A 26,776-nucleotide genomic window follows, 5' to 3' on the forward strand; every position below is an offset into this window, starting at 1 on the left:
CCTAGCATTGGCTCACTATGCTTCAGCTACTTTGGAGATGCTCAAGGAATAAGTCGAATTTGTAGAAAAATGATCGAATCCATCAAATTGCTCAGAACTACGCCTCATTGAAACATATTGGGCAATAATCAAACGGCATCTTAAGAAGGATGGAAGAGAAGCAAGCTCCATCGATTTTTTTCAAGAAAATGTGGTCAGCAGTTCAAAAAGCAGTTCGAAAAGTTCCGAAAAAAGTTGTGCAGAATTTTATGGGAGGTATCAAAAGAAAAGTAAGAGCATTCTCCAGCAATCCTCAATAAATGTTCAAATTTATGTGAATTCGATCGAAATTACGTTGATTTCCATATATTTTAGGTAAACTCATGAATTTGTTCGAAAATAAACAGTTTACTGTAAAAAACACGTGTCCACTTTCTTAAATGAACAGTCCTTATTCCAAGAGTACTTTCCCAGATATTGACTGAGAGCTTTAGCAATTATACTCTAAGTAACAACTGGGAAACCCGGTGGAAATGTTACTGAAAGAAAAACTGGCAGAAATGTCTCGAGAATCCCTGGGAAAAGTTTTGGAGCAATACCTGTGGAAATTATTGGAGATATCAGCAAAGGTCTGCTGAACGATTTTCTGGAAAAATTAGTTTCTGAATTACTGGAAGAAATCTTTCTAAGAATATTTGGACGAGTCCCTGAATATATTTCTTATGAAATCACTACAGAACGCTCAAAGCTCTTTCTTTAGAAATCTGTGAATGAATTACTAAAGGACCTTTAGAAATCTATAGGAACTTCTAGAACTTCAAGGATTTACACCAAGTTGCATGCAGAAATTCCTTTATAATAACTCAAAGGATTTTTCTGACAAGTGCCATGATTGTAGAATTCCTCTGGGATTTGGCGTAGTAGTAGTAGGAGGTAGTAGTAGTTACCAGGCATTTCAGTATTTGATCTCATTTGATTTCGAACAACTGCTTACGAGAGCCCCAAGGAGAGAGCGATGATAAACCCCATTTTGCTCGTTCATTTTACCGTTGGGGGTGGGTGTTTTATTTCACTGGCATGACAAATAATCCCCTAAAATCTGATAGCAATAGTGTCCCCCATGTTTAGAGCTAGTTTATCTAGGTTTTATCATTCAAAATTAGCCACCCATTTCAATCATTGCTGTAGCAGTAGATGAACAGGCTCTCATGATGTGCTGCGAATCATGATTAGCACAGAGAGCGATAAGTGAGAGATACTCTCATTTTTTTCAGAATTCGATCTTTGGTAGTTAAGGTAGTTCTGAAAAAAATCTCCGAAAATTCTAGCGGAATTTTCTTTAGCTACCCTTGCTACCAAAAATTACGTAAGGAGTTCATTTAATGTTTTTAAAATAATTGTTGCATTTACTTTTTCCAGGGATTTCTCTGTAGTTCTGAAAAAAATCTCCGAAAATTCTAGCGGAATTTTCTTTAGCTACCCTTGCTACCAAAAATTACGTAAGGAGTTCATTTAATGTTTTTAAAATAATTGTTGCATTTACTTTTTCCAGGGATTTCTCTGCAAATTTGAATAAATAAAACAATATTATTAAACTTATCAGTTTCCCTTTGGAATCCCGATAATGATACCAGAAGTTTATAAAGAAATTTCTCTAGATATTTTGATAAGGATTCTCCAAAAAATCGTAAAAATTGTAGGAAAAATAGTTTTGTTTGACTAAACAATATCAGACGACATTTTTTTTATGGTATTCAGTTGGAGCTGCCTGGGGGCGGTCCATTAATTACGTAAGACTTTTTTGGCAGTTTTTAGACCCTCCCTCCCCCCATAGTAAGATTTTTTGTATGAAAACTAAAAATTATTTATATGGCGCGTAAGAAATATCAAACCCCCCCTCCCACCATAATCCCTTACATAATTAATGGACAGCCCCCTGACAGCTTAACTTGTCAAGGCTGAACCCTCGGTCTGGCTTTTGCCAAGTTTTCCCTCTACCAGGACCAATACTCAGACGGACTAGGCAATGGTGCCCACATGAACACTGCTTTTTTATTAGTATTGTGACGTGGTAGTTTTTGAAAAGTACCCATATTCCCTTGCTTCTGAGAAAAGGAAGCATTGTGAAAATCAGCAGCTCCATCAGAATTTGTTTGAAATAGTAGCGTAGTAGTGTCATTACTAATACTGTCTAGTCGAAATGGTTTAGAATAATTTGTCATTCAAGGGCTATTCTGATTACTCCTGTCTTCCACGTAAGATTAGAATCTTAAATGTCAATTGTCGTCAAGTCTTAACAAAATTAGGCTGTTTAGTAGTAGTTCTAGTTAATTTCATTTTTTGTAGTTAAAAGTATTTATTGGTCATTACGTTTATATATCCTTAAAGGTGGAGACGAACCAGCCACAGGCTGAAAGTCTCGATAATAAAGATAATAATAATAATAATAATATCCTTAAAGAAAAAAGTCGCTTTCTTTGTCTGTTCAGCAATTTTTCGAAACTAACAAGTGTGCCCTAATCGATCTCAGCGTCTTACTTTCCATAGTCATTTTTATAGTGAATATTGAAGAGTAAAGTTACCTTAGGCTTCTATTACAGTCTCCTACAAGATTCACTTTTCGGTGGCAAATGCAATGCTTCACAACGCCTACTTTCTACTTGTAAATTTTGCGAAAATGAAGCTGGAATTAGATTATTTATACCGCTGTTACAAAAGAGGTATTTCTTATTATGGCAATGTAAAAACCATATTAAAATAAGATTGTCGCCACTTATTTCTACTCAATGAATCTACTAGTCATTTTTCTAAGAGTTCCTAAGTATTCCCTACGTCGTATATGATAACGATGTGTCTAGCTAGCTAATAGTAAGAGTGGCTACGGATCATTCTGGTTAGCAAAAGGCAAACTGAACGTCACCAATAGTATTAATGTCCACTTCGAATAGATTAATTATTTGAAATGTGCATCAATTCTATCAATGACGCAGTATGTCCGTTGGATCACATCCGACATATTATTGCGTCTATACCATATGAATTATGACGCGGCTTTAAGCAAAAATGCCAAAATGTGATACCACCACTACAGGTTACGCCTTTGGTTTCCATCATATGGGCTAATGAATTATGCCCTATATCGCGGCAAGGTCGCATAACCAAGGGGAGGGACTAAAGAATATCAGACGACAATTGCATCGAAAATTGTAAAATCAATTTTCGTAAGGCGAAGTAGCCCGTCATTCGTTTTGGCAGCAGAGATGACTATGCTGTGTGCACTTTCAAAGTGATAAAACTCATTCTTGATAGTTTATATTGATTTGAAAAAGTATCACTGTACGCGCCAACATACATAAAGTATGCTGATACTTTTTCAGCTGTGTTAGTGCAAAACCAACTGATTTTCTTTGATTCGAAATCGTGTGATGAATTAGCAACAATCATCAACGATGCGTACAAATTTCAATGACGGCCTACTTTGCCTTAATAAGAAACTAAAGGAGCCTCCCATGGAAAATACAGAATTTTTATAAAATTACAATGAGATAGTATGTATGATTAATAACTACTTGGGCACTTCTATGATTCACTTTAGTATCTTGGTCGAATCGTCTGAAACTTTGCAATGAATAGCACTTCAAAATGTGACCAAATATAAGTTCGGTAAAGTAAAAAGAGAAACTCCGCTGTCGAAGTGAATCAAAAGTGCCAAGAATCGGTTCCGGCTAGATGTAAATTTGAGTTTGTATGAAAAAGTGGACATTTGCGTATGGATTTTAACGCAAAACTGGAGTGAGCTTTCCGGCGTTATGTAATTTGAGTGCGATCTCATATTATTGCATATTATTGAATCGAATACAACATACCAAAATCACCCCTGACGTCAAATCAAACGTAATGGCTGCACACTGCAACCGAACCATACCAATATTTATAATGAATACCCTGTGGATCCCAATTCCAAGCCATGGAGCGAACGGGTGAGGGCAGGTCACTCTCCTCTCTACGGAACAGACTCGAACTAGACCGGCAACTACGGCAGACCCAAGAAGACAAGGGGTAAGCCGAAGGGGAAATTAGCGTTTTATTTCACCATTCGCTTCTCGTCTTCAGATGTGTTTTTGCTTACCTTTTTTTCACTCTCCACTGTTGCGCCTCCAATTTGGTTCTCCGTCGTCTTTGTCGTTGTCGTCGTGGGTCGATTCGAACCACGAAACTGTTAAATAAGAACAACAACAACAACAATAATGTGTGTGACGATTTGTTATTACTCTGCGCTCGTCGTTCGTTCCACTGCTTTGTGTTTTTCAATGTACTTGAGTAAGTTTCTTCTTCATCGTCGCCGTCTCACGCATACTTCTGTGATTCCACAGATGGAAAAATGTCTGTATGGGTACAAGTAAGCGGCAGATATAGATACTTCCAACAATCACCAAATGGAGAAAATGCGAGAGCTTACTCAAAACATTAGTCACGAATCGTGCGAATCAATTGCCGTAAATTTCACTACTTTTCTTTGATTTTACAGAATTATTCTTCGTTTTCTTCCAAACACACCAATGTTCTTCGCTTACTGATTTCTTTGTATTCTATAAAGCACAAAAACAAGCACACACTATTGCAGCTCTAGGGCGCTTCTCCTATCTTGGCCACTAGATACGCGTGAATAATTCATCGAAACTCAATGTTACACCTAATTGCCACTGTGTGACGCCAAATCAACCTCAATATCATAAGATAGCTTATTTTTCCCACTAAATACAGGTATTAGCTAATATACATACGAGATTTTCACCTCAATTGAAACAGATATGCACAGAGGAGCGCAGCAAAAAAAAAACTTTCTACTTTTGAGACTGATTTTGCCGACTGCTGGCTGCTCTTATCTGGTTTGTTCATTTCACGGGTCCATTCGCACACACGATGAAGGTGGTTTCTTTTCGCCGTCGTGCGGCGTTTATTTGGCGATGATGATGATTAATTCACGGTCACGCGGCCGTCCGAAAGCACCGCGCGCATTGCCGACAGGACTTGACGCATTCGGAAGAACCGCCGAACTGCACAACCGACCGATTAACAAGGAGAGGGGTCCCAATATCAAGTTGACTTCATTCCTAAAATGCTGCCTCTGACTTTTTGCTTTTAATGGGTGTATTTTCCCTCGCAGAGTAGTTCTTGGTTGGCTAAGTTGGTTGTTTCCGTCGTTACATCTGTCGCTGGAAGGGACACTCTTCTTGGTGTTCTTCCACGGTTTTGCTTGAGAACGCGCGCACGATCACTCCTCCCGGTGCTTCTCGGTTTTTTCCTTGTTCACATTACACATTCGGCACTTCGGCAGTAGATGAGCTGTCTACGCTTTTTTTTTCTGGACATGGAAATACAAAGAATCGGAAAGAGAGAAAAAGGGGTCAGTCAGTGATGGAAGATTAATACGCTGTTAGTTCATGCGATTTTGGATGTGATTATAGGCGGGAACGAGATTAGCGTTGATTCTTCTACTGTGATGATTTAACCCCACTCAGTTATTAATAAAGTCTAATTATTAAGGCTTTAATTAGTAAATAGGGTAGGTGCATCGGTGTTGGCCACTTTAAAGAATTTCATTCGAAGAATAATCCCAGAAATTAATCCAAATGTTCCGCCAGAAATTTCTTCAATAATTTCTCCAAAGATTCTTTCACATATTTTCAAGGAAGCTAATTTCTCCAGAAGTTCATCCAATTATGCTTCCATTGAGTTCCTCAGGATTGTTCAGGATTTCTGTAAGATTTCAACCAGGACATTTTTTAAGTATTCCTTTTGCAATTGCTTCAACAGATATTTCTCCTAATATTCCTTAAGGAAGTATTCTAAAATTTCCAAGGAAGTTTTTAACTACAGTGGAATTCTCAGATTCTGGCATGCTCCATTTTGAGTAGAGGATCTTGTCCGGGATTTACCTGGACTAAATTTCCGGGATTTCCTTTCCGAAAATCCGGGTTCCCGAGATGTTTGTCGAAAATCCAGGGAATTCCCGAAATTTTAATGGAAGCACTTTTCGCCTTGAGAAAGTCACTATATTTTTAGATCGCACACTTTTAAACGATAGTTAAGGGGTGCCTACTCCCGTTCCTTACCCGAAGCAGCAATTTGAAACATCTATTTTGTTCAAACACTATATTTATGCATTCATTATAAGTTGAGAACTACTTTGCCCAAGTTTTTGTAATTAGGAGATGACTAGTTGAATGGTATCTTGAAAGAGTTGCAGAGACCTTTGCATCTTCTGTAATTAATCATGGAGAGTTGGGTTTTATCGTGTGAAAGTAGTGGCCATATGACTAGAAATGTATATACACACTCAATCTGTTCGGTAAAAATAACTGGGTTTTTGAACTATTGAAAAAGTGAGTAAAGTAAAATAAATGTCAGAAATCGAAAAACAGAGATTTTTCACTGAAATTTTGCAGAGAGCTTTCTTTTTATATCATACATCGATAAAAAATAAAACATGGTGAAATTTGCTTTTCAATTACGCGTGGCGACAGTTTTCATTTTACTGACTTTTTCGGTAGTTCCAAAACCCAGTAAAATTTTACCCAGTAATTTAATCTAAGTGTGCAAACAATCTCGTACAGTGTATAGTGTGATGACTGTTATCAAGTTTAAATAAGAACACCTACAATAGATTAAAAGTGTTTCTTTGATATATTTTCTCATAGTAGTTTTTTTTTGCTTACGAAGACTATAGTAATAGATGGCTGATAGCAAAAAGGGTGCTGGATAATCAATAACATGACAACTAGTAATGTTTCAGTTTTTGTCATAGTTTCATAAGTTACATGAAATCAATAATTGGCCTATAAAATTGCTTCAAACCCCATAATGTTTTTGAGGCAAGCATACGGAAAAATTCTCAAACATAGTGCGTTATTTCTATTACATATTGCGGTAGCGTGTAAAACTCAGGATGGGGTATAGCTAATGTAATAGTCATGTATATGTTGAATCAAGTGAAATTTATTTGAATAATGCCATGTGTGTCGTGAAAATTCCATAAAAAGAAAATGACAACTTCCTTGAAACATTTGATTATGCTGACCTATTATTGCGGTAGTACTAAAAACCTGTTTATTGCGGCACGCCTCTCCATAAGAAATGCTCGTAATACTGCAATAATAAGAAAGACAAGTTGTAAATACCTCAATAACAGGTTGTGCGTCCAATACATCATATATATGAGCTTGCTATACTACCAATGTTTACAAGGTCGACGTAAGCGTCATTGACAATTTCAGCATTGTAACTAAATTATTTAACGTATGATTGTAAACAATATTATTTGATATATAGGTATAGGGCGTTTGTTCAATCCGAAATTTAAATATTTGCGTGGAAAATGTTTAAAGCATTCGTTATTTGCTATTCAAATGACAAAAATGTGTCGGAAATGTCAGAGGCGCTTACGTCATTCTTGCGCCTATATAGAAAAGTGTGGAAATGTAATATATTTTATTTTCATACAAATTGACAAGATTATGTTATATACAGTCAACCCTCCATGAGTCGATATTGAAGGGACCATCGACTCATGGAAATATCGAGTCATGGAACAGCAATGCTATGGAAAGCTGTTTGAGGGGACCATCATAGTAACCATGAAATTTGATTTTTAGTATGGTTCCATGAGTCGATATCGAGTAATGGAACATCGACTCATGGAGGTTTAACTGTATATGAGTATAAATTATATGAGTATAAATATATTTTCCTAAACCTCAAAGCATTTTCAAACCAGTATGATCATTCAAAGCTTTAAAATTGTATACTTCTGTAACGCCCCGACCGTTTAACGCTTATTTCAAACCAATTTTGTGGAATCCCGAGATTTTTTCCAGTCTGGGGAACAAGACCCTCTAATTTTGGCAACGATGATCCATTTTTGGTAACTTTTTTGATTACACTGCGGAACAAAAGTTATTTTATGATGATTTCAAAAAGGAGACGACAAAAATGTTGAAAAACTCGATTTAATCTTGATTTTATCGTGCAATTTCAACCAAATTTTATCTCAAACGAAAGTTGAAGTGCTATTTACATGCTTGGTGGTTTAGATCAATTAAAAGTTTTGCAAATCATACTTCAAATTTCATATAAACATCAATTAAAACAGTGTTTTATACAACTTAAGCGACCTATAGCTAGAAATTGTGACGTGCTGAAACATTTCTGAGGACGGCATCAGATAGAGCAACCCCAAATCTACTAGAGACACATAATTTGATCCTTGAGACCCGCAAAAATTTCTGTTTTGTTACGCTGTGTTATCAATAAAATTTATATATTTTATAATGAACATCATTGTGTTTTTGTTATAATTATTTAAACAGCAGCTCAGCTTCACACCTAACGTGTTTCAGAGCCTCATCATCGCCGTTAGTCTCCAAACCCTTTTTTGCAACATCCATGCTAAGTGACTAGCCGAATTAAGTAAAGTAAAGTAATCAAAGGTAAAGGGAGTCTATAGAAGATTTTTACAAATGATTGAAATGAATATGTGGACAGGCGTCGCAAGGGAGCGACAAAATTGAACCAAACTACAGTGTTTGTAACTGAATCATAAGCCATTAGTAAGTGTATTCCGACTGTTTCAACTCATTTGGAATCATTCTGGCCGATTCCGGATTCCCTGGAATCGGATCCTGCGGCATCCGTTGGGGACCAAAATTTGATTGTTTGCAAAATAAGGCCATCCACAAGTACTTCCGGGATATCCTAGAGCCGATTCCGGGACCCTGTAAAAGGACATCGATCCGATGATTTCAAACTCTCTCATGCGACACATCAAGCTTCAAGATTTTTCGCTGAATGTCAAGCATTGCAGAATTCGCTCTCATTTGAGTCACGATCAAAGCAAGCAAAGAAAAACATCCCATCTGTTGCGGTCCACGATCGTCGAAGAAAAAATTGTAAATGATTGTAAATTGTAAATGATTGTAAATTGTAAATGATTGTAAATTGTAAATGATTGAAATTTTATCTCCGACACGAATGCACCAAACGGTGTAAAGTGTCGTTAATAAAAAAAAAAAATAGATCGTCATTCTATCGCAAGGTGTAACAACTCTGATAAATGGAAGCAGCGAGCGAGAGCCCCAAAGAGAGAGCGATGATAAAATTCATTTTTCTCGCTTGTTTACCGTTGGGGATAGGTGTCTTTCTTTACTGGCACGATAAACAATCCACGAACTTCCAATAGCAATAGTGTCCCCCAGGCTTGGAGCATGTTTAGAGGGGTTTTATCATGCACTACTATCCCCCCAATCTGATCAAACTTGTAGCAGTATACGATAAACAGTCTCTCATAATGTGCAGCATGTTATGATAGTTACAGAGAGCGATACGTGAGCGATTCTCTCAAATTTCTCAGGATTCAATCCCTGCTGAATGTATAAAATGATGCATACTCAATAATTCATTGCAACATAGGCACAATTACACGCGGATGTTCTACACTTTTTTTTCTCGGAATCAAATTCGAGGCTTGGTTGTTGCTCATGACGCTGATGGTGAAGTAAATTCCGGACTCGTTCTTCATCTGTGAAACAGGAGCTCTCAAAGTGTCTTGATACAAAGGAATAGTTTCCCAACTGAACTGCGTTGTATTTGTAGAAGAAAGAATGATCCATAAAAAAAAACTTTCCGCGATCTAGGTAATTTTCTTGCCATTTTTTTTTTGTAAATTGGAAATATTATTGTAGCATTATGAGTGACACCAATGGATTAAAATGCCTACTGTAGTCATTATGTATTCTGAACAACAATATAAATATCGAAAATTTAATTCATCCAGAAATAGCTGAAGTTCTATTTATCCTGTCAATCAGGATTCCATATACAACGAGTCAAAATACTATTGTGGTATTTTTTACATTACCGCTTCAATATCATCTTTCCATTTTCTAATGGATGGTAAATGATTAGCAACTATACTGCCCATAACTGCATATTTGTAACATTCGACAAAAGTAGGCAATGAGTAAATTCTTTAAATTAATGGCTGCTAGGGCACGTCAGGAGTTAATCATCAATATTAACCTCCTTTTCCCGAGCAGCCTAGATAGCCGCGTAGTGTCGGTAGCGGTTGTTTCAACTGGCTAAGAATTAACACTACGGACTGCCTGTTCCGGTGGTAAAAGTCCACCTCACAGGTGACCCCTAATTTATGGTGTGATGCGTACCGTGCCTAGGAATGAATGGTTAGGGGGGTCTAAATAAAACCTAAACGCAAACGGAGCCTGTGGGGTACCAGGGCGCCCTCCACAGTATTGAGTCCTTCCTGTGCTACCCGGAGCAATGGTGCAGGTGACCTTGTGTTTCTCCGAGATAATCGGCTGCCCTTCTTCAGCCTCTATCCTGAGGCTTAATAAGGGTGGGATTATGAATATGTTGACATTTAATTTAAATTATCACCTATATGGATTCGCATTATGCGTTTTACACAGTGTATTCTGTGCTCTTCCGCCTTTGGCGACTTTAAATAGATACCGATCTGGTTTTTTCGTTGCTGGTCTTTTTCGTGCTGAGATTGCAAAAAGCTTAATCCTGCCTAGTTTGGGTAGTGGCTACGGTTAGGTTAGCTCAGATCAATCTTCAGCATAAAAGAACAGCAACGATCAATCTTTGCAGACTCATGCAAAATGGTGCAGCCCAAGTGGCGCTAGTTCAAGAACCCTACTTTCGTAGAGGAAACTTCTATCTAGGTAACCTTGTGGACCCAGTTTTTGCTACTTTCAGCAAACTTGAAATGGCAAACTCGCGCTCCATGCCCCGCGCATGCGTGCTCGTTAATAAAGCAATCGTTGCTACACTCATTTCTGAGTTGACGACCAGAGATGTATGTGCTGTCACAATTGATGTTTCTGTTGGTGACCTCAACAGGAAATACGTCTATTGTTCGGTATATTTACCACATGATGAACCATCCCCAACGGATGACTTCAAACGAGTTGTCGTACACTGCGTAACAAAAGGCCTTCCGCTGATTGTAGGCAGTGATGCCAATGCTCATCACATCATCTGGGGCAGCTCAGATATCAATTTGAGAGGCTCCAGTCTGATGGAATACTTAAGTAGTACAGACCTTGGATTACTTAACATAGGCAATCGCCCAACCTTCATGGTTTCTAATAGAGAAGAAGTGTTAGACATAACGCTCTGCTCGAATAGAATCAGTCACGAGTTGACGAATTGGCATGTATCAGATGAGGAATCATTATCTGATCATCGCTACATCTTCTTTGAACATTCAAATGTAACTGCGCAGACTTTGCGTTTTAGGAATCCCCGATCAACAAACTGGGAACTCTATATTGAATTGGTTGCGACCAAATTTCATGGATATTCTCCATCCATTGAAAATCCGAGTGATCTGGATGATGCCGTTGATACTACAACATCCTACATTATGGAAGCTTTTGAAGAAGCATGTCCTCTGCGGTCTGTAAAGACTACAAGAGGGACCCCATGGTGGAATTCCGATCTGACTAGACTCAGGAAACAATGTAGAAGGAGTTGGAACAGACGCCGTTCAGCTGGATCAGAGTCGTTCAAGTCGGCTCGCAAGGCTTACAAGAAGGCTCTTCGTTCTGCTGAACGATCCGGCTGGAAAAACCTTTGTACAAATGTTTCCAGTTTGAGTGAAGTCAGTCGGCTGAACAAAATCCTTGCAAAATCTAAGGATTTCCAAGTGAACGAAATTCGCTTACCTAATGGTGATTTTACTTCTTCCGATGAAGAAGTTTTAGAATGTTTATTCAATACACACTTCCCCGGATGTGTGGACATAGCATCTACGGATGAACCAAATGTCTTTTCATGTAGTTACGAGTCTCTGGCCTCGGCTCGCAGTATCGTAACTACTGAATCGATTCAATGGGCACTTAATAGTTTTGCTCCTTTCAAATCTCCAGGAGCGGATGGGATTTATCCTGTTCTGCTCCAAAAGGGGTTTGAGTTTATCAAACATGTTTTGAAAAAGCTACTTGTAAGCAGTTTTGCTACCGGGTATATTCCCAAATCCTGGCGTGATATTACTGTAAAGTTTATCCCGAAAGGAGGACGTGCGTCGTATGAAGAAGCGAAGAGTTTTAGACCAATCAGTCTGACCTCTTTTCTTCTGAAATGTCTGGAACGCATTATCGATCATCACATCCGTGATGTTTATTTGGCAAACATGCCTCTTCATGTGAATCAACATGCTTACCAATCTGGAAAGTCCACTGTGACTCTTTTACACAAAGTTGTATACGATATCGAGAAAGCATTCGCTCAGAAGCAATCCTGCTTGGGTGTTTTCTTGGATATTGAGGGTGCCTTTGATAACGTGTCTTTCGATGCCATATTGGAAGCAGCACGAAACCATGGGCTACCTACAATGATTACCAATTGGATTCATCAAATGCTCAAAAACCGACATCTCTTCTCGACATTGCGTCAAGCAGCGATTCGAAAATTGAGTATTTGCGGATGCCCCCAAGGGGGAGTCTTGTCACCACTTTTGTGGAATCTCGTAGCAGATACGCTATTGAGGCAACTCAATAATAGCGGTTTTCCAACATATGGATTTGCCGACGACTATCTAGCTCTGATAGTTGGTATGTGCATAAGCACCCTATTCGACCTGATGCAAAGTGCTCTTCAGGTAGTCGAGAGTTGGTGTCGCCAATATGGCCTTTCGGTTAACCCGAATAAAACATCTATTGTTCTATTTACGGAAAGACGAAACCGCGATGGAATTCGACCTTTACGTCTTTTTGGCACTGAGATTAATGTGACTGATCAAGTAAAGTATGTCGGAGTCATTCTAGATTCCAAACTTTCATGGACACCTCACATTGATTTCAGAGTCAAAAAAGCTTGCATGGCCTTCGGTCAATGCCGGCGAACCTTTGGTAAAACTTGGGGCCTCAAACCCAAATATATCAAATGGATTTACACAACAGTTGTTCGACCAATATTGGCATATGGATGTCTTGTGTGGTGGCAAAAGGGCGAAGTGAGAATAATCCAATCAAAATTGGGCCATCTCCAAAGGATGTGCTTGATGGCGATGTCTGGTGCGTTCTCTACAACTCCCACAGCAGCGCTCGAGGCCCTTTTCGACGTTGCGCCACTACACATATATCTTAAACAAGAAGCACTTTCTTGCTCTTACCGTTTATGGGTACTGGATCTACTGGAGAAAAATCCAGTGAATCGTAGATCTACACACACTTCGTTGTTTCCACTTTTGGTGAATTGGGACAAAATTGTCCTTGCTCCAAGTGATCTCACAATTGCTTGTCACTTTCCTTACAGGACATTTATCACACAATTCCCTTCACGGGAAGAGTGGACGTCTGGCTATTTGGAAAGAAGTATATCAAACAATATAGTATGTTACACTGATGGCTCCCTTCTTGAAGGTAGAGCTGGTGCAGGAGTATATTCTCGTGAGCTAAGGCTGAATCAGTTTTACTCACTTGGTAGAAACTGCACCGTTTTTCAGGCGGAAATATTTGCTCTTATGTGTGGAGTGCAATCAGCACTTCAACAGCGCGTAATGGGTAAAGTCATATACTTCTGTTCAGATAGTCAAGCTGCTATAAAAGCTCTCGCTTCGGCCAACTCAAGGTCGAAGCTTGTTATCGCATGTCGAACTCAAATTGAGGAACTGAATTCAGTCAACTCTGTAAACCTTGTATGGGTACCTGGCCACTCTTCCATCGTTGGAAATGAATTGGCTGATGAGCTAGCTCGCGATGGAGCATCGCATGACTTCATTGGCCCTGAGCCGGCTATTCCAATTTCTAAGTGCTGGGTGAAGCTTCAGATAAACTCTTGGGCGGCAACTCAGCACAAGCAATATTGGAATAGTTTGGAGTCATGTCGTCAAACAAAATTGTACATTACTGAGCCATCTCCAAGGGTGGCGAAGTATTTAACAAATCTGTCAAAGCAGAATTGCAGTCTCTTGGTCAGAGCGTTGACAGGCCACTGCCGACTCAACTATCACATGGCAAATATTCAGCGTGCTGACTCATTTGTGTGTGATAGTTGTGACTCCGATTATGGAACTTCGTATCACCTGATATGTAACTGTCCAGTTTTTGCGCAAATGCGATTCCAATTACTTGGTAAACACTTATTAAGTGAAACTGAATTCAGAAGCCTGAATCTTCAGGACATTCTGTTATTCTTAACCCGCTGTGGTAATGAGCTATAGGCTCTCTTTACGCTCATGCGTTTTGCAGTGCCCTTTTTAGGGCGCTGTTCGAACCCATTGTGGTATGGAGCTACATGCTCTCATTTCGCTTATGCGATCTTCCCTCTTCAAGGGACCCCACTCCTATTTCCTCCCATCTTTCCCTTCCCTTTCCTCTCCCATCGGGTAGATGATGAAATAGGCTCAAATATGGCGATGGCACAAATCTCCCAACTGGTGGGGAACGTGCCTTTGGAGCCGGCCTTCTGATACCTGATACTGCCCATAACTGCATATTTGTAACATTCGACAAAAGTAGGCAATGAGTAAATGGAATACCAAGTGTGAATTTTATGGCAGTATGGGAGGAAACTAAAATTTCTAAAAATTACCAGGAACTCAAAAGTGCTTATTTGAGACTGAAATTGTGTACAACTCATATCATGTAGTAGGTTAATAGTCAGAAAATAATTCTGATAGAAATTTCATTGCTACTGCATTACAAGGCTCAATTATAATCTCAATGTTACTGTTATGCGGTTATAATTACCAATGTGACAAAACTTGGTATTTTTTTCGAATTTTCTAGAACAATCTCACAGATTTCAGTAAGTTGATCGAAAGTATTTATCATTTGATGACTCTCCACGGTATTAACTTCAATTTGTCAAAAATGTCGAATGTGACTGTTATGCAGTTATGGGCAGTATAGTGGCTTTTATAATGCCATGAATGACTACTTTTTAATATGGAAAAATATGACATGCAGTGCTCAGAAGCATCCATGAAGTTGCTCTAATGTGGCCTTCCTGACTGATTTTTACCTTTGCTTGCATCGCTAGCGAAGAGTTTGATATGAATTTAAAATTTTCAGCATAGATTAGACAGATATACTACCCAGCTTTCATTTGAGACTAATTTTGTTCATATCGGTCTACTCTTGCGAACGCACCAACCATTTATGTCGAAAAAGAGCCAAAAAGGTTGGGCAGGCCTGTTATAAAGCAATCTCACAAAGCTGATTTCTAATCAAATTAAAGCTATGATATATGCATTGGCGTAAATACGGGGGGGGGGGGGTCTAGGGGGGGCTTAGGCCCCTCTAGAAAAGTTCAAACCCCTCCTAGAAAATTTTAACTCTCATGCTAAGTATACGCTTTTCTTAAGGGATTTTTTCGATCAGAAGGGTCAGGCCTCCTCTAGATTTGAGTTCAAGTTACGCTAATGGATATATGAATATAATGCATTCGAAAATGATGCAAACTAAGTAACTTCTTGCAACAAAGAGTCGTCTACAAGTACTTCCGGGATGCTCTGGAGCCAATTCCGGGACCCTGAACAAGGATACCATGCGACACATAAATCTTCAAGCTTTTTTGCTTGAAAACTGTAAAAATTACCGAAAAGTCCGTAGTCCAAAAACCCAGTAAAGTTTTACCAGAGTCGGTAATCTAAATTAGCTGTGTATGCATCATATTATACTCCCAGCGAAAAACAAACTCGACGACTGATGTCTCCCATGAAAGGGATTGCAATCATAGCATTGATGTCCTTTTGCAGGGTCCAATCAGCTCCAGAACATCCAGACATCCAGGAAGTAATTTAAAATTACCCTTGTTTGTTAGCAGGGGTGAATAAAAACGCTCGAGTTTCGTATTAACTTTTGAACATGTATACGCTTTGAAGGTTTGGACAATAATGAGCTTTAGTACAAAAGAGAGCAGTATTTATAGCAAAATTGGTAGCTATAATCCTAATGAAGAAAATTTAAAGATTGATGTGTCGTATGATATTGATTGCTATCATCGGATCGATCTTTTTCTCCAGGGTCGGGAATCGACTCTAGAACATTCCGGAAGTACTTGTAATTGTTCATATGTTACAATGAATTATATTGAGTGTGTATACTCCCAGCGAAAAATCTTGAAGATTAGTGTATCGCGTGATAGGGGTTTCAAATCATTGGTTTAATGCCGAAACATTTAGGTATTACTTAAGGAATTACCTCAGGGATTGTTACAGGAATTCGTCAAGGCATTTCTCCAGTAGTTCCTCCAGCAATTGCTTTACGGATTCCATGGAAAATTCTTTTGAAGTTGTCTCTTGACATTTCTCACGGGATTCCTCCAACAACCCTGGAACAGTGGAACATCTATGAGGGTTTCCTCACGAACACCTTAATGGTTTCCCGCAAGAATACTTTCAGAAAATCTATAAAATTACTTTCATTACTTGCTCCAGGATTATTCCATGACTATCTCTAAGGATTCAGCAAGAGCTATTCAGAACGTCACAAGTGATTTCGCTTGGAATTTCATTAGGGATTTACAGTATTACCATTTTTAACTTCGACGAATTTCTCCCAGAATACCTACATGGTTCCCAAAGGGATTCTTCGAGGAATACCATAAAAAATTTCTACAGCAGTTCCTCCAAGACTGTCTTTAAATAGTCGTTCAGGAATTCCACCAGGGCTTATTCCAAGAATTTCATTAGGTTTATGTAACAAACTTTTTCAGAGGTTTTCATCAAATTATTAATTCATGAATTGCATCACATGTATCTACCAATTAATCTGAAGGACAACATGGAATTTCTCCTGCAATTAAAAATTCCATCCAAGATTTCTTGAAAACTTTTCCCGTGATAACAACAGGATATATTGTTCCAGGGATACCTTGGTGAATTACTTCAGTTATCTCTTGAATTTCTCCTGGAAAGGTTTTTAAAATTTTGCAGAAATTATTCCCAAAATCTTAAAATAAAATCTTCCAGGGATTACTCTACTAATGTTTTGTTAGGAACTTATATAGGAATTTCTCCAAGGATTTAAAGTAGAGCCACTCTATTAATTCCTCCAGAGATTAATCCTTACTTCTTCTTCTTGTCATTACGTCCTCACTGGGACAGAGCCTGCTTCTCACCTTAGTGTTCTTATAAGCACTTCCACAGTTATTAACTGAGAGCTTTCTTTGCTAAAGTTGCCATTTTCGCATTCGTATATCGCGTGGCAGGTACTCTATGCCCAGGGAAGTCAAGGAAATTTCCATTACGAAAAGATCCTGGACTGACCGGGAATTGGACCCAGACACCTTCAGCATGGCTTTGCTTTGAAGCCGCGGACTCTAACCACTCGGCTAAGGAAGGCCCTTACTTCCCCTAGAAATTGTTTTGATAAGTTTCTCTATACAATCAAGGATTCCTCCTGGAAGAAAAGATTAAAAAAAATAAAACAATGTTTTTTTTTTAATTTAATTTAAGCCTTTTCAGTGTTTTAAAACGATTTTCAAGGTATTTCTCTAGCGATTATACTAATATCATTTGTCTTCAGGGAAACAACGACTGTATCCTCATCGAGTTGTATTAGTTGCATTACTCATTAAGAAAATCGTCCAAGGAAATTCTTCAGAGATCGTTCCTGAATTTCTTTCCAGCGAATTATCCATGAATTCTCTTGAAGACATGTCTGAGCAATAAATCACGATTGTTTTACTAATTCTTTCATCAAAGTTGTCGACAATTCTGAAAGAAAGAAAATTCGCCTAAATAGTGCACTGTTTTTGGGTGCTTTTTACGCGAGATTTGTGCCTTTGAAGTTCTTAGAAGTTGATTCCAAACTGTTTCACCTTAAGTAATACATGCAGCCAATTTTCGCGTTTTCTCTGCACTTTCCAAATGCATTATCCCTTTCGGGACGGACGATATTTCGCATTTATGATCAAATTTCTCTTGCTGAGTCCTAACGCTCCAGACTGAATTGTACTATTTGTGAAATGTTAGTGTGACTCATTGGTTATGGAGAATTGCAGATGGAAAGAAAGTAAATACAGTACCAGAATAACGGCCTAAATGTAAACAAATTGAGTTTTATTCATCTAACAATTTATTTGATAAATTACAATCATATAATGCACACCTGTTCCTTAACAATAACGTTTTTCACGAAATAAATGAATAAAACATAAAGGCGCATTTGATATTCTCTTTCGATGCGAACTTCGATGTCAATTTTCCCCATCTTCCCCCCTGCGGTAACCGGGCGCATTTGAGATTGAGTGTGGCAGAAGGGCGATAGTGATGAAGGATCGTTTGAAGGAGCGTAGCGAAACGGCGAAGCTGATGATAGTCAAACCAGAAGGACGAGGTCAAAAGGCGCAATCGCTGCTGTCAAACTGAAAGAGACGAAAAATCTAGGGGCACAACAGCTCTACATTTTGATGAATGGCGCATTTAGTATTTTTATTTATTTTAACATGATGTTCATAAAATGAACATAATTTAAATGTTTTGTTACAAAATTAATATCGTAATGGATCCTACGAAAATGCATCATGCAATTAAATCGATCGGAAACATAATATAAAATTGAACTTCAACCCGATTTTACTGAGAATGTATTAGTTTTCATATTCGCCCTAATTCTGACTCTGTATTGAAGTATTTGTGAATCTGACTCTGAATGAGCCGTTTCAAAAAGATATGTCTAGTAGTGTGGGACAGAATTTAGATTCTCGCTCTAATCCACTTTTTGAATTGCATTTGCAGGGTGTCCATTCAAAATTAGTTTTTAAATTACCGAATTTTTCCCGGAAGCTCAGAATATTAAAAAGTATAACAAATTGATCCAGCGATTTGTAGGTTTTTTTTTCATGCAAAATGAACAAATTTGAAAGACTTTTTCATGAATTAATAAATTTATAATACTGTGAGACCAAAAAGGTTTGAATTTCAAAAAAGTTTTGCTCAACACGATTTATAATATTTGTTGCAGTATCTAAAAGACCATCCACCCCCTAGAATTAGAAGGAAGTTCAAAAAGAGTTTAGAATTATATAAACAAATTTCAGCTCTGCTTATTTCCACAAAATTTGTATATTTTAACTTAGACTATATTTTTACAAAAGGGTAAAGTTCAATAACCATCTATCTAAGAATGTCTTCGGAATGATACATAATACATAACCCATGGCTGGTTTCTGGAGAAATTTTGTATCTGGTGAATATCATGTTGGATCCAAGGAGAGTTTGTTTTTAACAGAAACGATATCTCCAAACATGTATTCTCCTATGAAGCTGACTGACCATGCATCCAAGATTACATCTTCCAAGCAAAGATTTAGCGTTGGATTTTTTGAATCAACTTCCAAGAAACTGGGAATGTTTATGATGATTGGAAGAATTTGTTGTAAATTGCAGAAATCCACACAAAATTTCATCATGGGCCTCAAGGACTAGTCAAACTAGTAATACAGAAACCGAATCATCAATAAACCCAGAAACTCATAAAACAATTAAGCCATCTAGGATTTCTGTAGATTTCCAAAGAAATATGCAAAATATATTATTTGGCTTAGCTTTTTTCCAGTCTCGACGAATCTACTAAGAATTTCAAGCATTATTAGCCAAGGACTTTTTCTAGAATCTACTAAACACCTTATTAGAAATCTACTAATAACCATTTTAGTGATCTTAAAAAAAAAACTTTCAGGAAACTTATCAATGATCAGTTCGATTCCCGTTATCATTCCAGCTAAGATCTCAATAAAAATTTGTTATGAATCTAAACGGAAATCTAACAAGCATTCCGCAAAGAACTTTATCAGGAATCCTTTAATACCCTTTTAGAATTGTGTCAAGGATTTGGAACGTTAACTATCTCCACAGAAACTCATCAAAAGTCATGATGCAAAGAAACATTTTCTAGCTTCGCCCATAGAAATTGAAATAAAACGGTAGTCTGATGCTTGAAATACATACAGTTAACTCTCCCTTACTCGATATTGAAGGGACCATCGAGTAAGGGAGGTATCGAGATACAGAACACATATTTTTCAAATTTTAAACTTTTTATTATTTTGACAAAATACATTCAGAATAGTTATTTTAACATGAAAAACAATACAATTTTTCCACATTTACCTATGCGACACTTTTTAACCGATCTGCAAAAATTAAAAATTTTAGCACCCAGAAATTGGCAGTAAATTTTAATTTTACTGTCAATTTAACCATAATAATCGAATTCATGAAATTTATTATCGTTTGGAGGACATTTGAAACTTTTCATTAAAATATCGAGTTAGAGAGGTAAACTTACTTGGGAAACTCAAACAGATAGCATCGAGTTAGGGAACATCGAGTTAGAGAGGTATCGACTTACAGAGGTATCAAAGCATGCTAGATTGAAGGGACCGCGCATTCCATCGAGTTAGGGGAAATATCGAGATACAGAATATCGAGTAAGGGAGAGATGACTGTATTTTCCAGGTGTGTTCTCCAGATTTCCGGGTATTTCCCGTATTTTTCCCGATCATTTCAAGCATAATTCTTCATTCCGACGTAACTGCAAAAATAAACAAATCGAGATTTGCTTTGCATGGGCTTGACAAACGCATAATCTACATATTGAGTCCAAAAAAGTAATCCTAAAACATTTTTTTGATTTTTTGAAATAAATTTCAATTCTGCCCTATGTGCACTTTACTCAGTGTTTTTAATTTGGCTACATACACCCTACCATTGCAAAGCGACTCAACTGTCAACATTTTTCATGCTAGCACATACACCGTACATATGCTCATAGCAAAGCGACCTATATGCAGAATCAAAACATAAAATTTTAATCAGCAGATACGTCATACTGTTTTCGAATTACTAAACATGTTGGAAATCGAGAGATTCGGATTTTCACAGCTGCAGTAAGCTGACGGGTCGGCAAACTGATGTGGAACATCATCAGTATTCGGTTTTAGACAAATTTCTCACCAAATTTTTCACAAGAACTGTTCTCCATTTACTTTTGTTACTCACGGCTCCGTCCGGTGCTCCTGTTAGTCGAGTTGAAATTGGAAACATTCAATATTCGTGTAGTTGAACGTAGAAACTGACGAATAGAACAAACTTTATTATGTTTTATGGGAATTTGCAAACCGGTGTATGTGCAACTTCAAAACAATACTGGTGTATATGACGTGACGCATGTGATAAATGAACTGTCAAACCGACGCATCAAGCAAGGTGTATGTATCAAGCAAGGTATGATATCGACGAATCATCATGGTGTATGTGAGCAGCACAAAGCAAAAGGGTTTATTCGATAATTTCACCAGTTTTTCAATCTAATTCAAAACAAATCGGAATTGTTTAATAGTGGTTAGAAACGGTGTTCTTTTTTTCAACTTATAGAAGACACAGCAATAGAAAAAATGCAAAACATTTTAAACAGGATTTAAAATGCTTTACAATATATTGCATCGCATTTTTCTCGAATCCTTCCAAATGTTAGATACGCCGATTTGAAAAATTAGGCTTGATTTGTAATTCTCGGGTTTTTTCCCGCTTTTTCCGGATTTCCCGGATGGATGGATTTGGATCCCATAATAACTGTGCAAAATTTCAGCTCGATCGGTGAAACTATATTTTAGCGCCATCCGTTCAAAGTGTGTCTGGGATTTACTATGGGAAAACTTACTTTTGCAAAGAAAAATAGCCAGAGGTCGCCCATTGTCCTCTATAAAAATTCTGAACACAGACTTCGATAGGATTTTACGATGAAGCATATTGCCGAAGACCGCGAAACAATCCGACACTTGTGAAAAACTTTTGAGACCTTCTACAGAAAACACGAATTTTTAGAATTTTACAGGTTTTGCTGCTGAAGTTTATGAAGAGATTTTTTCAGGGATCTCATGAAGCATGTTTCAGAAATTCTTATAGGGATATTTCCACGGATCCTCAAGAAATTATTCCATTTAAACGAATGTAGGGCAACAAATTTAATCACCGGAAAATTCTAAAAATATTATAATTGAAAAGTGTGGTATTTAATGACGCCAACGACGCCGCCGCCGATTAAAAATAATTCTGAGCACAGGTCTACTCAATATACAATGTATTATACATCAGTTGTAAATTCTTTAAGATCGATGTCGATGTGAAATTGGTTTCAGGGAATCCGGAACCGACCAGAATAATTGCAATTGAGTTGAAAGAATCGGAATATACTAATGGTTTATGATTCAGTTGCAAACATTGAAGATCCGTGCAAAATAATTATGGAATTGTCTCAATTGACCATCAGACAGGTCCCATGGGGCCCAGATAGCCGTAGCGGTAAACGCACAGCTACTCAGCAAGACCAAGCTGAGAGTCGTGGGTTCGAATCCCACCGGTCGAGGATCTTTTCGGGTTGGCAATTTTCTCGACTTCCCTGGGCATAGAGTATCATCGTACCTGCCACACGATATACGCATGCAAAAATGGTCAATCGTCATAGAAAGCTCTCAGTTAATAACTGTGGAAGTGCTCATAAGAACACTAAGCTGATGAGTAGCCTGTGTTCCAGTTGGGATGCAACGCCAAAAAGAAGAAGAAGAAGAACTTACTTAATGGAAAGCGTTTTTCAACTCACCTGTAGAAATTCTAAACTACTACGGCAAATGAAATAAAATATGATGTTCTCAAAATGTTATTAAACGTTTAATTTAGTTTTACCAAATTAGGATGCTAGTGTTACCCAACACAGAATACCTAGATAGATATAAGAAATTAATGTATTTTTTCCAGTATCATTTTAAACATATGATACAGGCAAAACTAAGTACCATTTTGACGAAAAACGCATTAGATTTTATATATGAAATTCACTTCAATAGAGATCTGTATTTGTTTGGGCAAGTGTGCCACCTGTTTATAAATAGAAAACGCATTAAAGTAAATCTTATGAAAACCCGGAAACAGCATTCCAATTTTGTGAATTTCAAAATACCTAATTCAAAATATATATAATCAAGTTTTTGCCGTTGTTTGGTGCTTATCAAGTAGGTATTACATTACATAAGCCGTAATTTAAAATAGACCAATCGTATAGAAAATGGAGGTACAATTTCAGTAATCGATTTTTTTTAGATATTGTCGAATTGACAAGGTGGTTCCACAGGAATGATCCCCCAGTGCCAATCTTGACGAGATTAGATTACAACAGGGAGATGATTAATCACGCATTTGCTTGTCAATCGCAGGAATTCATGTTCCCCAAAACATCCGATGAAACAATCGCGATTGTTTTTGTTTCCACTTCCAAAAAGTCCAAAACAATCCACACTTTGGAATTCTGTCTTTTTCCGATTGGTGTGAAATGCTACACACACAAACACCACCTTTCGCTTCCTCGCTCACTCCCTTCGTACGTGACGATTAAAAAATACACCTTACCCTGACTGAACGTTTTTTATAGGTTCCGGAAAGCGGTTTCGGCTGTCACCGAACGGAACAAAAACGTCCTAAGAAAACGGAACTACCGTCTTTAACAGTGGTACTCCACTTGCACCAGTGTCATTAATTTTGACACCGTCTTGCACATCAGAACATTCCTTTCAGCACTTGAATGTTTGTGTGTGCCGATTTTAATTCGCGACGATTTTCACTAGAAAATAAAAATCCGGCCACTCTCTCAAGGCCTGCTTCGTCCGTCGCAACCCATTTAGCACCCTTTTCGTTGCCGGACTCTCGGATTGATCATCCGTCTGTGATGTGCACTTCTTCTTCTTCTCACTCGCGCCCCCTTGTTCTTCTATTTGGGGGGGGTCATTCGTTTGTTCACTCACTCGCCAAAAAAAATATATCACTCTGCTGTCTTCTCCCCCATCGTCAGCAAAAATCTCTAATCGAAACACTTTCCCACTAGGAATTCGCCAATGGCCACATCCGGTTCCGCTTCCCGGGGGTCGATATTCACGAAACTAACAGTCGCTTCGGCAGCAACTGGCCGGATTGCACCCGTACAAACCGTAAAATTGGCGCTCCCGGAGCTTCTTCTAGTAGAAAATTCCATTCACAGTCGCACCGATCGAAAATGTACAACACGCAAAGATCGCCATTTTATTTTCTTATTTTTTTTTTGTTTCTTGCGCTCTCCTCTCCCTCTGGCCCGTTTTTGTCCATCTCCTCGCACTCGCACGAACACCGCTTTTCTAATGGGGGGCCTTCTTTACCCCTGCGCTCCGCCCTTCGGACCCACAAGCGAACTGTCAACGCGAGCAGCGCGGATGGCGTTTGTGTTTGGAACATGTGGGACGTCTTGTAAAATGACAGTTATTGATGCGTTTGACATATCAGACGTTAGAGTCCACACGGAATTACTAAAGAGACTGAAATACAAAGAGACAAAGAGCGTTTAAACACAGTCTGAGCGAGAGGAGACAGCTGGCTTAGATTGCGAGCTACCAAAAGTTCAGCCCGCATACCCGTGAACTATACCTCTACTGTTTCCTGTACTATTCACAACCATATGCGACAATACCATAACAGTTTCATTTTACATTAATATTAACAATAAACCCACCGTACCGGGAACGGTTTTGACTAGTAATCCTTTATAAGAGAGATTCGCGGAAGCTGACATTTCTGTCAAAGTGTGAGCCAATCGAGCAGCGAGAGCTGTCAAATTGTGAGCCAAACGAACATGCGTTATGTTTGTTTTGAGCTTTTCTTGAAGAGTAATATAATCCGCTTGAAAATATTTCGGTAAAAGTAATTGTGCATGAAGCAAAAAAATTAAATATTTTTCTTTTTTAATTTTTTGTCAATACGATTTTTAGTTGTTGATTTTTGCGGCTGTTTATTAGTTTGGATATGTACCTCAAAGATCTATAACGAAACAAAATACACTTTTTAGCAATGAGGAAGTCATGTCTGTGTTACAATATTATTCTCGACGCCGACCAGCACTGCTGGTCTGTTGCCAAATCATTCCATTTTACTTCCGCTTATCTCTCTATAAAGGATCACTAGTTTTGACCGTTCTGTAGTGACTAGACCTTTTTAAGTAGCCGAATTCAGACACTTTCCCGATCACGCTTCCCTTAGAATTTCAATCGAGTTAGACTAAATAATTAACACTTTCTTCATCATTATAAGAGCACGTTTATTCTTCCCAAAACACATCAACAAACTGATTCCTCTTTTTCTTTCGTAAACCTATGCCTACTATGATCTGCATTGATTTCATTTTCAGTACTAGTTAAACAGTTCGTTGGTTCACGAACATATTTTGTTTTAACTATACTCTGCTGCTAACCTCTCATAATCCCTACACGTTCCATAAATTGTATTTTGGAAAATAACTATGTGGGGAATAGGCGGTTAAGTTATGTAACCATAAAAAAGCTCTGATTTTTTCGAACAATATTTTTCGTTTACAATTTACAAAACAGTTGACATACTTGTAGTATTAGTAAGTAATTAAATAAAATATATACATTTGTATATCTATTACATGTAATGCATCGTAAAAATTACAAACTGCTTAAACTTGTCGCAAAAAAAGAAGAACCAACGTTACATATTATAACCGCTAGGGAATTTCCATCAGTGTAATTGGCTTGTTTAGGGGTATCCTGTTTTTTACATATTCTGATTCTACGTTACAAACTGAGTCAGAATCCAAAGTTTCATAATTTTCCGTGCCCTGGAACTATTTTTAAAATACGTTTGAATTTAGTATGGAAATCGCGTTTGAATCACCCCTCGGCAAATTTTACTTCGGGACGAGCTGTCATTATGTAAATTGAAATGTCATTGAGTCGACGTAATGAAATCTTTTTTAATCATTTGTTATATCAAAATAAAGATATTGAAGCGCAATAAAATCGTGTTACACTTAGAAAAATGTGCTTTTTCGATCAAGCTACAAAGAACTGTGAATTGCTCATCACTAAACAACCCAATTGTAATTGCCAAACCCAAGTTTTGCGACGGCAGAGGCGTTGAGCTGAATGGATGCAGAAGAGAAATACGTCAGTGCGCATCGTACCTTCGTGCTGTGCGTACACGAATTCTCTCTGCTCTTGGAAGTTTTCTTAAAAACTACCTAAAGCAATAAAACAGTACTTTTCAGTGCTACAAAAACAGTACTTTTCAGTGCTACAAAAACAGTACTTTTCAGTGCTAAAATTAAAAACGGTACTTTTCAGTGCTACTAAAACAGTACTTTTCAGTACTATTTTTTCTACTATTGATCCCTTTACGATCCTTGTTTGGACCCGTGCCTTCGATTTTTCGTTGGACCCGTTGGCGAAAGCTAGCGGTGGTAATCCTTCTTGGACACCGTCTTGGGAAAAAACCTTTCGAAGGTCACGTCTTCTTTCGTTTATTAATTAAACATGGTATCAACAACAAACAAAATGAAGGGTGAATCTCTGAATTCACTACTTCCTTCCAAAAAAGTGGGTTTTAAAACTGTCATTACACGTGGCAAGAATGGAAGAAAGGACGCTTCCCTGGAATGCGAACTTTCTTCCAAGGGTGAAATGAATAATTGTATCGAAATGAGCAATCAGTTCGATGCTCTAGACAAATTTTCCGAACACCAAATCGAAGCAGCCTCTAGTCCAGGCTCTTTGATTCAAGTGAGGAAGCAAAGAGTGCCGCCTATCGTGGTCAGTTGTTCCGAATTTGGGGGATTTAGGCAGAAGATCTTGAACTCCATTAGGGGAATCAAGGTTTCCTTCCAAATCGCAAAGAAAGAAGACTGTCGCGTTTTGCCGGAAACTCTTAAAGATCGTGAGCTTCTTC

The 26,776-nt window shown here is 38.0% G+C and overlaps 1 protein-coding gene across 12 annotated transcripts in view; it reads right to left on the reverse strand.

The window, feature by feature from the left end:
* LOC5568244 (AF4/FMR2 family member 4) overlaps positions 1 to 24,174 on the reverse strand; it is a 303,202-nt gene extending 279,028 nt beyond the window's left edge. For 2 of the 12 annotated variants that reach the window (XM_021845894.1, XM_021845893.1), the window contains exons 1-2: positions 23,417 to 24,173; positions 4,109 to 5,344 (exon numbers count right to left, since the gene is read on the reverse strand). The gene's annotated coding sequence lies outside the window, so the exon portion shown is untranslated. Of the gene's footprint in view, positions 1 to 4,108; positions 5,346 to 23,416 lie in introns of those variants that run through there. The other 10 variants (XM_021845886.1, XM_021845890.1, XM_021845888.1 and 7 more) reach the window with 10 other exon arrangements.
* Between the last annotated feature and the right edge of the window lie 2,602 nt (positions 24,175 to 26,776).

The sequence above is a fragment of the Aedes aegypti genome, chromosome 2, assembly GCF_002204515.2.
Source record: "Aedes aegypti strain LVP_AGWG chromosome 2, AaegL5.0 Primary Assembly, whole genome shotgun sequence".
NCBI classification, from domain to species: Eukaryota; Metazoa; Arthropoda; class Insecta; order Diptera; family Culicidae; genus Aedes; species Aedes aegypti.